The sequence below is a fragment of the Chlorocebus sabaeus genome, chromosome 23, assembly GCF_047675955.1.
Source record: "Chlorocebus sabaeus isolate Y175 chromosome 23, mChlSab1.0.hap1, whole genome shotgun sequence".
Classification (NCBI taxonomy): Eukaryota; Metazoa; Chordata; class Mammalia; order Primates; family Cercopithecidae; genus Chlorocebus; species Chlorocebus sabaeus.
In genome coordinates, this window is record NC_132926.1 from 54,873,660 (window position 1) to 54,888,737 (window position 15,078).

Here is a 15,078-nt window from a genome sequence, read left to right on the forward strand (position 1 = left end):
TATATCATTGGTGACCCATCTACATCCTGGTTGGGTTTTGTTGTTGTTATTTTTGTTGTTGTTGTTATTTTAATGAGGCAAGGGAAAGTAGGAAGAAAAGGAAGGTAAAAAGGAAATGCAGAAATCCCACTGAGATGGGGTTTCTCTACATGAGTTTGAGGACCTCTGGGCTCAAGAAGCAACTGGGTCCAGGGCAAGAATACAGCAGTTGTGCAGGATACCACATGCTTCCCATCATGTGTTAAGGATACTTGGAGCTCTATCCAAACCATAGTCTTCTACGTTATAACACAAAATTGTCAGATTTTTTTTAAAAGATCATGGGTCACAGCATCGCCAAGTGACTTTCTGAGGTCTCCTGATAGTTACATAAGTAGGATATATTTTCTTTTTCTAAGATTATAAAAAATGATAATTATTATTAGAAGCTGTATTAGTTTCCTAGAACTTTGATAACAAAATACTACAAACTGGGTGGCTTAGAACAACAGAAAGGTATCACCTCACAGTTCTTGAAATCAAAAGTCTGAAATAAAGATGTCAGCAGGTCCAAGCTCCTTCTGAAAGCTGCAGGAAAGTCCTTCACAGCTTCTGGTGTTTGCTGGCAATCTTTGATGTTCTTGACTTGTAGCAGCATAATTCCATCCTCTGCCTTCATTATCACATTGCATTCTCAATGTGTGTCTCCGTGTCTTCATATGGCTGTCTTCTCATAAAGACACCAGTCATATTGGATTAAGGGCCTGCCCTACTCCAGTATGACCTCATCCTAATTATATTTGCAACAGCCTTATTGCCAAATAAGTTCACATTCTGAGGTGTTATGGGTTAGGTCTTCAACATATCTTTTGGGAGGGCACAGTTCAACCCATCACAACATCTGACTAGATTATTTAGGGTTTTTAAAATATACAAAATCTAAATTTTTTACAGAATTAATTCATTAACCTCTGTAGGCTAAGGTAACTTTTTATAAAGCTATTTCACTTCCAATGCTGTTTGCAAAAGACTCAAAGGCAAAGTGAATCCCTATGTTAATAAAAGAAATCCTTAGCTAAAATACTATATCCTTGAGACTACTTTTCTATAATTTATAGTCTTTTCATTTAAAGCAAAAGAGAAAATGGGGGGATTTTTCTTTCATCCAGTCCAAAATGTCAGAAACTTCTTTTCTGGTTACTTTTCACTAAATTGTAGTTGAGAGTTCATCTTAAAACTTTGAGTCTTGTTGTTAGAGAGGAGAATGTCTTTAGGGAATAGGAAAAGTCTCCATCTGAATTAGTGTGAAACATTTGAACCTAAAAAGACAGACCCCAAAAAACTGTAATTTTTTAAAGTTTTTTTGTTTTTGTAACTCTTATGACAATGTGAGCCAGAAAGACCTTGAGGACATAAAATATTATTCCTCAAGGATTTTTATTGGTAAAATGACCCACAATGTTTTCTATGCTAACGAATGAAATTCTATCCTTCAATCTATTGAACTAAAAAGAGTATTCCTATCAAGGATCTAAGGTCACAAAACCAAAGAGAAAGAAGTTTAGAGTTGTTTCTCCTTTTGTATACACTTATACTAAAAATATTTAAGATTAAAGATACAAGTAAGTAGGTAAATACCAAAAGTCCAAATGTTATTTTACTTCGCCACAACTACTCTAACAGAATAATAGGTTTAAAGCACAATGGAAGCGCTGCTCGGGCTCCAGCATGGTGACGGCGGTGCGCACTGTGGGCTGCCTCCCTGTGCTGTGCAGCGGGATGGCGGGTCATTTACTAGGGAGGTAGCTTTCCCTAAACACCTTACCAACAGCTTCCATTTTGGCATGGAAGACCTCTTTCAGCAATGGCCCTTTGTCATCAATGGGAACCAGAGACACCCCTCCTTAGGCCAGCTTGAGCCATGTGCTGCAGACACAAGGCTGTTATTTCTTCCCCCAGTCACCTGATGCGCCCAGTATACAGCGTACAGTTTCTTCACTAAATTGACTGCAGTTGAGCTGTGGAAAGGTACTTTGGCAGGGACTGGTGCTGGAGCAAGAAAAGGAAGAGGCAAAAGAACTAAAAAGAAGAAAGGAAAGGATCTGAACAGGGGTCAGATCATTGGTGAAGGGGATTACTGTTTTCTGTGGCCTGATCTGAATGTCCCTCTTATGAAAAATGGAGCAGTGCAGACCATTGCCCAAAGACGCAAGGAAGAGCGGGAGAAGGTGGAGGTGGACATGATCCAGCAGAGAGAAGAGTGGGGCCTAAAGAGGAAGATGAAGGTTAAACGGGAGCCAGGATGGAGTGGAAACTCATGGAGAGGCGTCAGTCTTGGCCTGCCTGACCCTGGTCCCAGTGGAGAAACATATGAGGATTTTGATACCAGGACACTTGAGGTAAAAAATGTTTTCAATATGACAGCGGAAAGAGGGAAGAAAGAAATCGGTCCATGTCCTGGTGGCTGTGGGGAACGGAAAAGGAGCTGCAGGTTTTGCTGTTGGGAAAACCACTGAATGGGTGGACGCTTTTAGGAAAGCAAAGAACAGAGCAGTTCACTATCTGCATTACATAGAACAATATGAAGACCATACAATATTCCATGATATTTCATTAAGATTTAAAAGGACACATATCAAGATGAAGAAACAACCCAAAGGTTATGGCCTCTACTGCCACAGGGCCATCACCACCATCTGCAGGCTCACTGGCATCAATGACATGTATGCCAAGGTCTCTGGGTCCGTCAGTAGGCTCAGCCTCACCTGTGGCCTCTTCTGTGGGCTCTCCAGACAGAAAACTCAACAGCTGGCTGTTAAGAAGGGCCTCCATGTTGTGGAAATTCAGGAATGTGGCCCTCTGCCCATCCTGGCTGCCTTCTCCCAGGGGGCCTTGAGTAAGGATCCGGAGACAAATGATAAGGTTCCAGACATCAAACTGGACTGGGAAGACATGAAGACTGCACAGGGAAAGAAGCGCTCTGTGCGGCCTGGTTTAAAGAGAGCCGCCACATAACCTCCCTGGCCTTGTGCAGCCAGTGCCTGTGCTGCCCCGCACCTAGGAAAGACTCAGCCCCTCACAGCTTGGGGTGTTGCCTTGGTTTTTTTGTTTTGTTTTTAGGAAAGTTTAATCTTTAAACTGTTTAGAAATGAATAATTATAGCTTTCGTTTACTGAGCACATGGTATATGCCAATGTGATAGGACCTTTACATAAGTAGTCAGTTCAAGACTACTTTAAATATTCATCCAAAATAGCAAAAGCAAATGAATTAGGGAGACAGGGCTAATAGTCTGACCCATCAGTAATAATATGCACAATAATAATTGCTATAATTATTATAGCTAATATATATTAACTCATTTTCCAAAGTGAATGTGATTAACTTCATTTTACAGAGCAGTTAAGTAACTTGACTACCTTGAGCAACTGCTAAACTGTTTTCCACAGTGGAAACAGAAGCTTGTAGGCTACTATTGGGAATGTTAAATGGTGACTAATTTTACACCATTGTAATTTTGACTTGTATTTCCCTGATGGATGATGATGTTGAACATCTTTTCATATGCTTATTGGCTATTTATATATGTTTTTTGTAGAAATGTCTATTCAGAGCTTTTGCCCATTTAAAAAGTTTGTGTTTTTTTTGGTCATTATTGAGTTCCTTATAGTTTCTAGGTATAAGCCCCCTATCAGATACGTGCTTTACAAAAGTTTTTACTCATTCTGTGGAATATATATGCTTTTCAAATTTCTTTGCATACTTTTTCTGCCCCACCCACGTCCTCTTTCTGGGACACTGATGACAAATGTTAAATCTTTTATTATCATACCGTGAGTCTCTGAGGCTCTGTTTATTTTATTTTTTTCAGTCTGTTTTCTCTCTGTTGCTCAGTTTAGGTAATTTCTGTTGTTTTATCTTCAGGATAACCGGTTATTTTCTCTTTTGTTTCCATTCTGCTCTTGACCCATCCATGCAGTACTTTAACTTTGGCTATCATCGTATATTTCAGTTAAAATTTCCATTTGATTTCTTTTTTATGTCTCCTGTTTCTTTGCTGAGGTTTCCTATTTGCTGAGACTTTTTTTTAATGGCTTCAAGAGTGTTCACAATTACTCACTGAAGCATTTTTATGGTGGCTGCTTTAAAATCCTTGTCATCAGTTGGGTGTGGTGGCTCATGCCTGTAATCCCAGCATTTTGCATGACTGAGGCAGGAGGATTGCTTCAGCCCAGAAGTTTGAGACCAGCCTGGGCAACAAAGTGAGACCTCATCTCTACAAAAAATAAAAATAAATTTAAAAGTTAGCCAGGTATGGTGGTGTGCACCTGTAGTCCCAGCTACATAGGTGGCTGAAGTGGGAGGATCATTTGATCACAGGAGGTTGAGGCTACAGTAAGCCTTGTTCACACCACTCCAGCCTGGCGGCAGAGTAAGACCTTGTCTCCAAAAAAAAAAAAAAAAAAAATTCTTGTTATAAAGTTTCAGTATCTGTGTCGTCTTAGTATTGACATCCCTTGATGTTTTTTCTCATTCAAGTTTACAATTGCCTGGTTCTTGTTATGATGAGTGACTTTGGTTGTATCCTGGACATCTTCACTGTTATGTTATGAAACTCTGGGAGTTATTTAAATCTCTCAGCATGCTTCCTTTGACGGTGCTAGTGTGGGGCACTGCCTCGTTATTGCCTAGTGAGGATGGAGATCCAGGATCCCTAATGTGGCTCTACCCGAGACCTCCACTGATGCCTTTCTGCTGGAAGTAGGCAGAGTACCCTAATGACACCACGGGATAGGGAGAAGGCCATGTTAGGCTGGATGATGAAGAAAGTTCTCAGCCTGTGACATTATCTGGTGAGAGTGGGGCTCCTTTTTTTTTTTTTTTTAAACCCCCTGTGGTATTTTGCTAGAGTAAGATAGTTATTTCCTAAAAGTTACCTGTCTTGTTAGTTTACCTTCTTTCCTTAAATATCTAACAAATATCAAAACAATGAACTTTAAGCAACAAAGGACAATGATCCTTTGGAGAGGAGAAGCAAAATTATCTGTACTTACTATCTGGAGAAAGTCTATGGCTCCAGGAAGTGTTACCCCATCAGGACCTGGTGATCTCCTGGAGTTGAGGTGCAGTTGGGCAGTCGAGGTGGCTAGAGTTCACAAGGGAGAATGCCTTTGAGGAGAGAGCTGCACAGCAGGAGAATTAAGATCTGCAGAGAGTTTTCATCGAATATTCAGTTCTACACTAACAGTGCCTGTCTGTGAAGAAACTCACCCACAAGAATTAGAGGGAACAGTGTTTGGAGCTGAAAATAGTGCCTGTTTTCAATAGTCACAGTGGAAAACCTTGTAATCTAGGTGGCATTGGAAGAGAACTAAGATTCCCTACTAATAGAAAAATTAACTCTATATAAAAACTACCCCGGTCCCAACTCACAAAGCTTAAAAACAAGACCAAACTGGAACACAACTATTTCCAAATAATTTAATTGTGTTCCAGAACACTTAAGAATACAGAAATACAAAAAGTATACCCAATAAAGTAAAATATACAATACTTGGCATCTAATAAATCACTAGGTATGCAAAGAAGCATGAAAATAAAGCTCATAATGAAGGGAAAAATCAGTTAATCAAAACTGACCCAGGAATGGCACAATGACAATCAGTAGACAAGGACATTAAAGCAAGTATTATGACTGTATTCCATATGTTCAAAAAGCTAGAGAGAAAAACATACTAAGTAGAGGCATGGAAGATACAAAACACCAACTGTACCTCTAGAGATGAAAACTACAATATCTGATGAAAAACACTGGATGGGGTTAACAGCAGATTGGGCATCTCAGAAGACTATATGAAAGAATTTGAAGACAGCAACTTAAAAATAAACAGGAAAAAGACTGAAGAAGAGATGGTAGGAGAAATTAGGCATTAGAGAACTATGGGACAACTTCGGGAGTCAAATATATAGTAACTGGAGTCCCTGGAGAAAGGAGGTATAAAAAAAATTTGAAGAAATACTAGTTGAATTGATGACAACTACTGAGACCCAAGAGATACAATGAACTGTATCAATCAAATTACAACTAGCAATAAAGAGGAAATTCTAGAAGTGAGGAAGAGAGAGAAAGAGAAGACAGATTAGGTACAGAAGAACAAAGGCAAAGAGGATAGCAGCTTTCTTGCTGGAAATAATGCAAGGTAAGAGACAGGGAACCACATCTTTAAAGTATGGAAAGAGAGACATTACCAACCTGGAATTCTTTGCCTAATGAAAATATCTTTCAAAAATGAAGGCAAAATGGAGAGTTTTCCAGACGTACAATCTGAAAGAATTAATCAGAAAACCTGCCTTACAAGAGTTGTTAAAGGACGTTCTTCAAGCAGAAAAAAGATAGTAACAGATGAAAACCTGCTTCTATGCAAAGAAATGAACACTAGAAATGATAACTAAGTAGGTTATCATTATATGCATAAAGAATTTCATATATCCTTTTATTTAGATATATTTAAAACTTAATTGACTATTTAAAGCAAAAATAATAACAACATATTGTGGTTTTCAACATGTAGAAGTAAAATATATGATAATAGCCCAAAGGTGGAGAGGGGAGAAATGGAAATATGTAGTCATGTGGTTCTTACATATTTGAAGTCATGTAGTATCATATGAAGGTAGATTGGTTTAGATGTGCACTAAAAATTCACTCTAAAGGAATCACTGAAGTAACACAGTTACAGCTATTAAGCCAACAAAGAGGATAAAAATGCAATCTTAAAACTTTTTATTATTAAGGTTTAAGATTGCATTCTAAAAGAAGACAGAAAAAGGAAAAATGGAACAAGGAACAGGTAAAATAAATAGAAAACAAGACACAAGATAGTAGATTTAAACCCAGCCATATTCATAATCACCTAAAGTGTAAATGGTCTAAATGTGTCCATTATAACCAGTTGGTTGATGTTGGTGTTGCTTTCAACTGTGTCCTTACTGATGTTCCTGCTGCTAGATCTATCCATTTCTGAGAGGGGTACTGGTGTCTCTAACCTATAATAGTGCATTCATCTATTTCTCCTTGCAGTTTTTGCCTCATGTATTTTTTGACGCTCTATTGTTCATTAAAGATTGTTATCCAACTAGGCAAAAAAAAAAAAAAAAAAAAAAAAAAGTACAACCAGACAAACCAGAAAAATATAGAGTATCAGAGTCCTCACTTCCAGGGAAGAGCTCTAAGGCATTTCCTGGGCACCAGGAGACAATGTCCTCCTTATTCACATTGCCTCAGCCCTAGATGAGTATGGTCGTGTTTGTACCTTACAGTGACAGGTTGCAAATGATAGAAATTCAACTCAAACTGTCACAAGAAAAGAAGGAAAGGCTTGTCACTCTTTAAACATATTGCTAATTAAATATGTCTGGACAAAATGACTAAATAAGGTCCCAGGATTAAATGCTCTCATGCCTTCTTTTCCCTCCGTTTTCTTTGGTGTTGGCTTGGCTCTCTACATGGAGACCCCTGGCAGGCTTACACCATTCAGCTTCAAGTCCAAAAGGAAGGCAGCACATTTCTGTAGTTCTAAGAGGAACCTCTGCAACTGGTGTATGTTCCATTCTTGAACGTGGCCGAACAGATGGAAGCCCTTATTGGACAGATCTAAAGTCAGTACCTACCCATTGAAGAAGTGAGGAAGTCAGGAATCACCTGAATTCCAAAAGCTGAGTGAGAGAGGAGCTGTGACCCACATAAATCATGAGCTATTACCAGGGACTTCGAAACTGGACAGGCAAAACAACCAATGTCCACTTCAAATGAGGATAAAGAATCTAGGAGAAGAGGTCTATGTGGGGAAATGAACTGGACCCTAGGTCTCCTCTTCCTAAAGCTGTGATTAAAACATATAGTTAAGTTTTACTTTTTCTGTGTCCCTCCAAAGTAGTGTATCAAATGAGAACTACTCAAATGCTACGACGTGGGTGAAACTTGAAAACATTATATAAATGAAAGAAGTCCAGACAAATGGTCACATATTGCATGAATACATTTATATGACTACCCAGAAAAAAAGTCAATCTATAGAGACAGAAAGCAGATTGGTGGCTGTCAGGAACCAGGATGAGAGAAGACTGGAAGAATAACCACTTAATGGGTACAGGGTTTTCTTTTGGGGTGATGAAAATGCTTTGAAACCTGACATAGGTGGTGGTTTCACAACATCATGAATGTACTACATGCCACTGAACTGTACATTTTTAAATGGTTAATTTTATGTTACATTAGTTTTACTTCAATTTTCAAAAAATGACTCTAGTCAGTAGGCAAGACTTTAACTGGGGTAGAAACGCTCATCTTTCTTTCCAAATACCTGTTTAAATGCTGATGGAGGCTCAATCACCTCTTTAACTTGTGTTACCTGGCCTGTGAAGCATTTAATCTGCACTCTCGAGGAAGTGGCCTTCCCCTCCCTGTCAGCCTTCTAGAAGCCCCCTGACCATAAAGTTGTAGGTGATTTTATAGTACGTGGCCTCTGATCACTCACTCCCGCCTCACCCTTCTGCCTCCACCAAATAGGCTGCTGGTGGGCTTTGGCTTAGGGCATCTTCTACTTCCTCATTTTCTGCATTCTGCTAAGATGGTTCTGTTTTCAGTACATAAGAGTGTAGCTAACACCACATTGATCAATTCCAGTTTTGCATTTTGTAAATTCCAGCTGAGTCCCAACATATAAGCCTCGCAAAAACCTGTCCAGAAATATTTCCAGCAGAGAGGCCAAGCCATTTGAAGGATGGCCCTGGTGGGTTTTGCTAAAGGTTGTATTTCTTCCAAGTGTCAGATCAGATTTTTAGACTGAATTTTCTAAAGTCTGCACAGATACCGGAAAAACTGGTTTGGAACCACAGGAAGCCACAGAGTTTTAGGAAGATTGTATAAATTTGTATCTGAATCTTGCCTATGAAACTTCAACAGTTCAAACAAAGACAAGAGTAATTGTTTAAGATATATTTTAAGGAGGAAAATAAATTGGTATAGTGCATATGAATCCCAATGAATGAATTCAGGGGTGCTGAAAATAAAATTTCATTATTCTTTAGCAAAACTCTTCTTCTATTCAGAAGGCCTATTCCTACCAGATGGCAGGAAGCTCTTCTCTTCCTAGTTAAAGACTTTCACCCTTTCAAAGTCAATGTCATGCCAAGTTTTGGGAAGGGAGGTATCTGGTTTTTGCATGCAGCCCATGCAGGCATGGCTAAGACATTCCCCAATCACATCAGCTGACCCCATCTCCTACTTTCATGCAGGCATCATAAATCACTTTGCTGGTTCTCTGCTCAATTAAGACATGGGAACTTATGGGAGCCTACAAAGCTGTCCACACTCTGTAAGTCTTGACTCTGTGCAGACATTCTCTCTTTGCAGTCTTTCAACCTCCCCAGGACTCTGCTTTCTAAGTTATAGGACCCCTTTGGTCTCAAACCACTCCCTTTCTTAGGAGTTTCTACCACCTACCCAGGACTCTGCTCAAAAGCAGTGCTCATTACTCTCTCTGGAATGCACCAAGCACTATTCTCACATCAACTTCCCTTATCTCTACCCTGTGACCCTGCAGGCACACACATATACCCCCAGCTATGAGAATCTTATAGTGGGGAGACCAGAATCACCTAGAGGCTTGAATGGGTGAAAGGACAAGGAAGGGAATAAGGGGGAGGAAGTGAACATTTTAAAATTATTCTGATTGCATTGTCACTTTGAAGATTGCAGACTAGAATGCTAATTAATACCTCCCAAGACACACACTCGCACATACCCATGAAAGCAGGGGTGAATTCTGGACAAAAGAATGCAACTGGTTTGGGCCGGGCACAGTGGCTCATGCCTGTAATCCCAGGACTTTGGGAGGCCAAGACGGGTGGATCACGAGGTCAGAAGATCGAGACCATCCTGACAAACATGGTGAAACCCTGTCTCTACTAAAAATACAAAAAATTAGCCGGGCATGTTGGCAAGTCCCTGTAGTCCCAGCTACTCAGAAGGCTGAGGCAGGAGAATGGTGTGAACCTGGGAGGCAGAGCTTGCAGTGAGCTGAGATCTCACCACTGCACTCCAACCTGGGGGATACAGCAAGACTAAGTCTCAAAACAAACAAATAAACAAACAAAAAAGAAAGCAACTAGTTTCAAGATATTTATACCGATTCCTTTCATTCAGTGCTGGGGCATTGGTGTCCTCCTGAGCCATCTCCTTGAGTTAGCTTCCCTGTTTGCAGGCCCTATCTAATCAAGGAGATGCTTTGGAAAGGAAACCTAACATTATTGAGATGGGGAGTGTGCCCTATCTCAGAAAGCACTCAAAATAATGGCTATGACTTATAATTATCTGTAAGACAATCCAGTACACATCTCTATTTAAAGAGCTCTGGTCCAATGAACATTTTTGCCCACACAGATGGAAAGGTGTTCAACTCTCTGTATGATCATTTTGAGAAGTAACCTATATTGCTATGTACATATTATTAATTATGTGTGTGTTTGTATATGGGGAAGGGCAGCATTTGCTCCCCAACTGGATATTAAGCTCCCAAGGCTTGGACCCTGTTTTACATTCTGTTGTTTGTCCCATTATTTTATTCTGTGTGCATAACATAGCATTCTGCTTATAGAAGGCGCCTTAAGAAATACTTGCAAAAGAAGATGGATGAATGAAAACCATATACTCTTAAGGCTAAAGAGATTTTGAAAATCTATAGTCTTTTTTGAAAACTTCAAATGGGCAATACTAAAGCCAACTCAAATAAATGAGAACTTATTCAATTTTTTTAAACCTCCAGCAAAAAGTTTCTAAATCTATTTTCATAAAATAGTATTATATGGCATTTGACAACTCTATCTAAAACTTCATCACCACATCCTACCTGAATATATCAGAGAAAATAACATACTGGACCGCAGTCTAAAAGATCTGGATGGGCCTGGTTCTGCGGTTCACAGGATTTGACCTTGGCAACATCATTTACCCTCTATGGATTTCACTTACTTCATCTATAAAAGTATTGGGGTTGACTATAGCACCTCTAAGCTCACTTCCATCTCCAATTTTTTTTTAATCCTTGTTATTTGTGTGTCAGGTTATGAATGAGTGAGACTGTTTCAATATAGCAACTGTGGCATTTCTTCTCTTGCTTTACTGCTTTAAAAGCACTTAGAATGTAAGCGTTTCTCTTATTCTTCTGGGAGGACTTGAAGATTAACAGCCTCTCTTGCCACCCCAGGAAGGAGGGATTAGATAATTGACCTGATAAATAATCCAGGGTCTATTTTTAAAGAGTAAGAGAAAAGATGTTCAGAAAAGAAGGAGCATCTGTGAGGAACACGCAAAGAAAGAGTGGGATTTCCTCCAGACCAAGAACAAATCAGGGTCTTTGACCTGGGTTAGGGAGAGAGGGGTTGGTAAAGGAGCCTCTAACCCTACCCTGTGGAATTTACCCAAGAACTAAAAGCTAACTACGAGTTCACAGAAGCTCATGGCTCATTACCCACCAAGTGCCCAGCCTTGAGTTAGGCATGAACCTCCCAGACCTTTGCCAGAACCCTCTCCGCTAGCTCCTGTTGGTTGTCCCAAGAGGACTCCACTTTGACTGCAGCCAGCACCTCTGACGGAGTGCCCAGTGGAATGATGCCTATCAGTGCTAGACTTTGTTCAGTCCCAGCCTAAGTACCCCATGGGAAAAGCCCACACACAATGCACAGGACACACATAAACACAAGAAATTTAGGGCACCAGGGCATCTAGTGGGATGGAGGTGAAGAAAACTGAGATCTCCTGAGCCAAGGCAACTGAGGCTCCTCCCCAAAGGGGAGGATCCAGATTTTGTGGGCCCAAAACATACACAATTTCGATCCCTCTTTAAGAAATCAATACAACATTACACATACAGAAATAGGTAAGAATGGAAATATACATTCAGCATAAGAAGCCATAACAAATTGCACGTTTTTAAAAGCTAACAAAGACTACAAACACCACAAAATCCAGAAAAATAAGAGAATATGTTTTGTGCATTAACTGCTTGATACTACTGTCTCATACTTGTTTTCCACATTCAGTGGTGACATATTATTTGATCGCCTCTTCTTATGAATGATTTTATAACATTTTCTATAGAGAAAATAGAAAAGTCAGTCTTTCCTCTAGTATAGTTGATCAAAATATTTTTTGACAGTTGGGATGAATAAAACATGACTTCACACATGGACATCATTACTGCTTTGTAGCATTGCCATAGGTTTGTGCCTCCAAATACAGAAAGTCTAATAAATTCTATTTTGTGTAAGTCCCACAAAAAAAGGAAAAAAAAACTATATATGTGGTGTGTTTATAATTGCACATACTGCATCATAAAAGATACTCCTAAGACTCAAGAACTTCCATTTTAACTAGGCATCAATGAGAAACTCATCCTCCACTTAAAATTTTAAACATAAAGTACATCAAAAAACCGAAAGCAGTGACTCAAAGAGATATATGGACACACCCATGTCTGTAGCAGCATCTTTGTAATAGCCAGGAAGTGGAAGCAAGCCAAAGTGTCCATCAACAGACGAATGAATAAAGAAAATGTGGGATATACATATAATAGAATATTATTCAGCCTTAGAAAGGAAGGAAATGCTGGCACTTGAGACACCATGGCTGAACTTTCATGACATTATGCCAAATGAAATATGCTTGTCACAAAAAAAGACACATATTATATGATTCCATTTATGTGAGGTTCCTAGAGTAATCAAATTCATAGAGACAAAAAGTAAAATGGTGGTTGCCATGGACAAGAAAGGGGAACGGAAAATCTCCATTCTACTTCTTGTCTCTATAAATCTGATTACTGTAGGAATCTCACATAAATGCAATCATATAAATATCTGTCTTTTTGTGGCAAGCATATTTAATAGGTACAGAGTATCAGTTTCACAAGATGAAAAGAGTTCTGTGGATCGATGGTAATGAGGGTTGCACAATAGTGTAAATGCAATTAATGCCACTAAACTGTACACTTAAAATTGGCTAAGATGACAAATTTTAATGTGTGTTTTACTGCATTTTTAAAATAAAAAATATTGCACATCAGATCATTGAAAGAACATTTCAGAGTAACATCTGGATCTGTACATTTCAAACCTCGTCCACTGTTACTGCTCAGATACTTCAGGCATGGGATGCTGTAGGGCAGTGCTTTTGGACCCACACCTTCAGGTCATGATGCCACAGTGGACAAAAGAAGCTTCCGGGAATACATTTCCTCACCAAATGGCTGGGAACAGTTTTACTAAAGAAGCAGTTGTGATGCTCATAACTATAGTCCACTAAATGCAAACTGAAGGCATTCTTAGCTCAATTTCCTCTTACTTGGATCCCAGAGATGCCCCTACTTGTTCTGCCCTCACCCAACACAAGGGAAGTATGACACAGATAAAGTCGGGCTGGACAGAAGCAGTGATCAAAACTGATAATGATGAAAATGTGTTAATTATAATACGAATTTTACAAAAATAGAAGAACCTGTGAACATATGTCTAGCATGTTTCCTGGGATGTTGGAAGGAGCCATGCAGATGCAGGGCCCTGAAGGGTCAGCTGCATTGATTTCTCAGTAAATCCTACTCTGAAAGTCCATTCCACTGTAAAATCCCTTCTATTTCAGGAGCACTCCCACTTGTTTTGTTCTCACATGATATGTGAACTACCAGGTCAAAATTCTTTGTACAATAATCTTTTGGGATAGACATTCTATATCACTTTTTATATTCTATCAAAATATTCCTAGTCTTTTTAACTTGTGTTTGTAGTTACTGTTTTTCAAATATTTTATTGTGCCTGTATCTGCGTGATCTATCATGCATTGTGAGCTACTTAAAAACAAGAAATATTCCTATCATGAAACTCAGTAGAATACTACAGGCAATCACGTGTTTCATAAATGTATTTGGACAAGGTAATGCTTGCGTGTGGTGTGTGAGGAGTGTGTGTGTAGCAGGGATCTGCTCTCAAAGCTTAACAAGTTGTCCAAATCCATCCTCAGTTGTGGGATCCAGAGTCAGATACAGAACTCTGGCCAGGGTTTTTAGATTTTGCTTTTTATTTTATAAAAACAAAAAGGTTTTATTTTAGTTTGGGTTTTTATTTTATTTTGCTTTTGTGTTTACTACACAAGTGTATATACATCTGTATCAGTTAGAAATTGAGTTCAACTATGAGTAGTAGAGACCTAAAAAAAGAGTGACTTAACTAAGATAGATTTCTTTCTTCGTCATGTGGTAAATCCAATGGTGAGCAGTTCAGGGCTGGCGTAAGAGCTCCATACTGTCACCAGGAATCCAGGCTCCTTTCAGCTCTCTGTTTCAAAGTACTGGCCCTTATCCTCACACTTACAAGATGGTCGCTGGAGCATCAGCCCTTTGCAGGCCATCACATCTGCATTCTTGGCAGAAAGGAGGAGAAAAGAGGTGGGGAGGCAAGGAATATGCCTCTTGGGGGCCTGTTTCCTTTTTAGGAGTATTCCTGGAAGTTCTGCTAAACTAATTCTGCCTATATTTTACTAGCCACCCCTAGTTGCAAGAAGCGAGAGGGGGGAAAATTTGGAAATGTGGTCCTTCACTGGATACATGTCTACCTAGAATGAAAATTGAGACTTTGATACCACAGAGAAGGATGGGTACTGCTGCAACATCCCGGGCTGTTCTGGCCCTAAGCAGACTATAGAGAGAGCACGGGCTGCCTCTTGCATCTCCATTCTCCCTCCACTCCACTTAGAAGCCATCCTCCTGCTTCAAAATAGAGCCAGACACTGAGCAATGAATCAATAAATGATGAGAAATTTTAAATGCTCCCTTTCTGTATTAGGCCATTCTCACATTGCTACAAAGATATACCTGGCCGGGCATGGTGGCTCACGCCTATAATCCCAGCACTTTGGGAAGCCGAGGCCAAGGGAGGCGAATCACCTGAGGTCAGGAGTTCGAGACCAACCTGGCCAACATGGTGAAACCCCATCTCTACTAAATACAAAAATTAGCTGGGCGTGATGGCAGACGCCTGTAATCCCAG

General features: G+C 39.6%; 1 protein-coding gene and 1 pseudogene across 2 annotated transcripts in view; one reads left to right on the top strand and one right to left on the bottom strand.

Moving 5' to 3' along the window:
- Positions 1-15,078, bottom strand: part of MEGF10 (multiple EGF like domains 10) — a 380,133-nt gene that overhangs the window by 314,391 nt on the left and 50,664 nt on the right. The window lies entirely within an intron of this gene.
- Positions 1,708-3,173, top strand: LOC103244459 (small ribosomal subunit protein uS5m pseudogene; annotated as a pseudogene).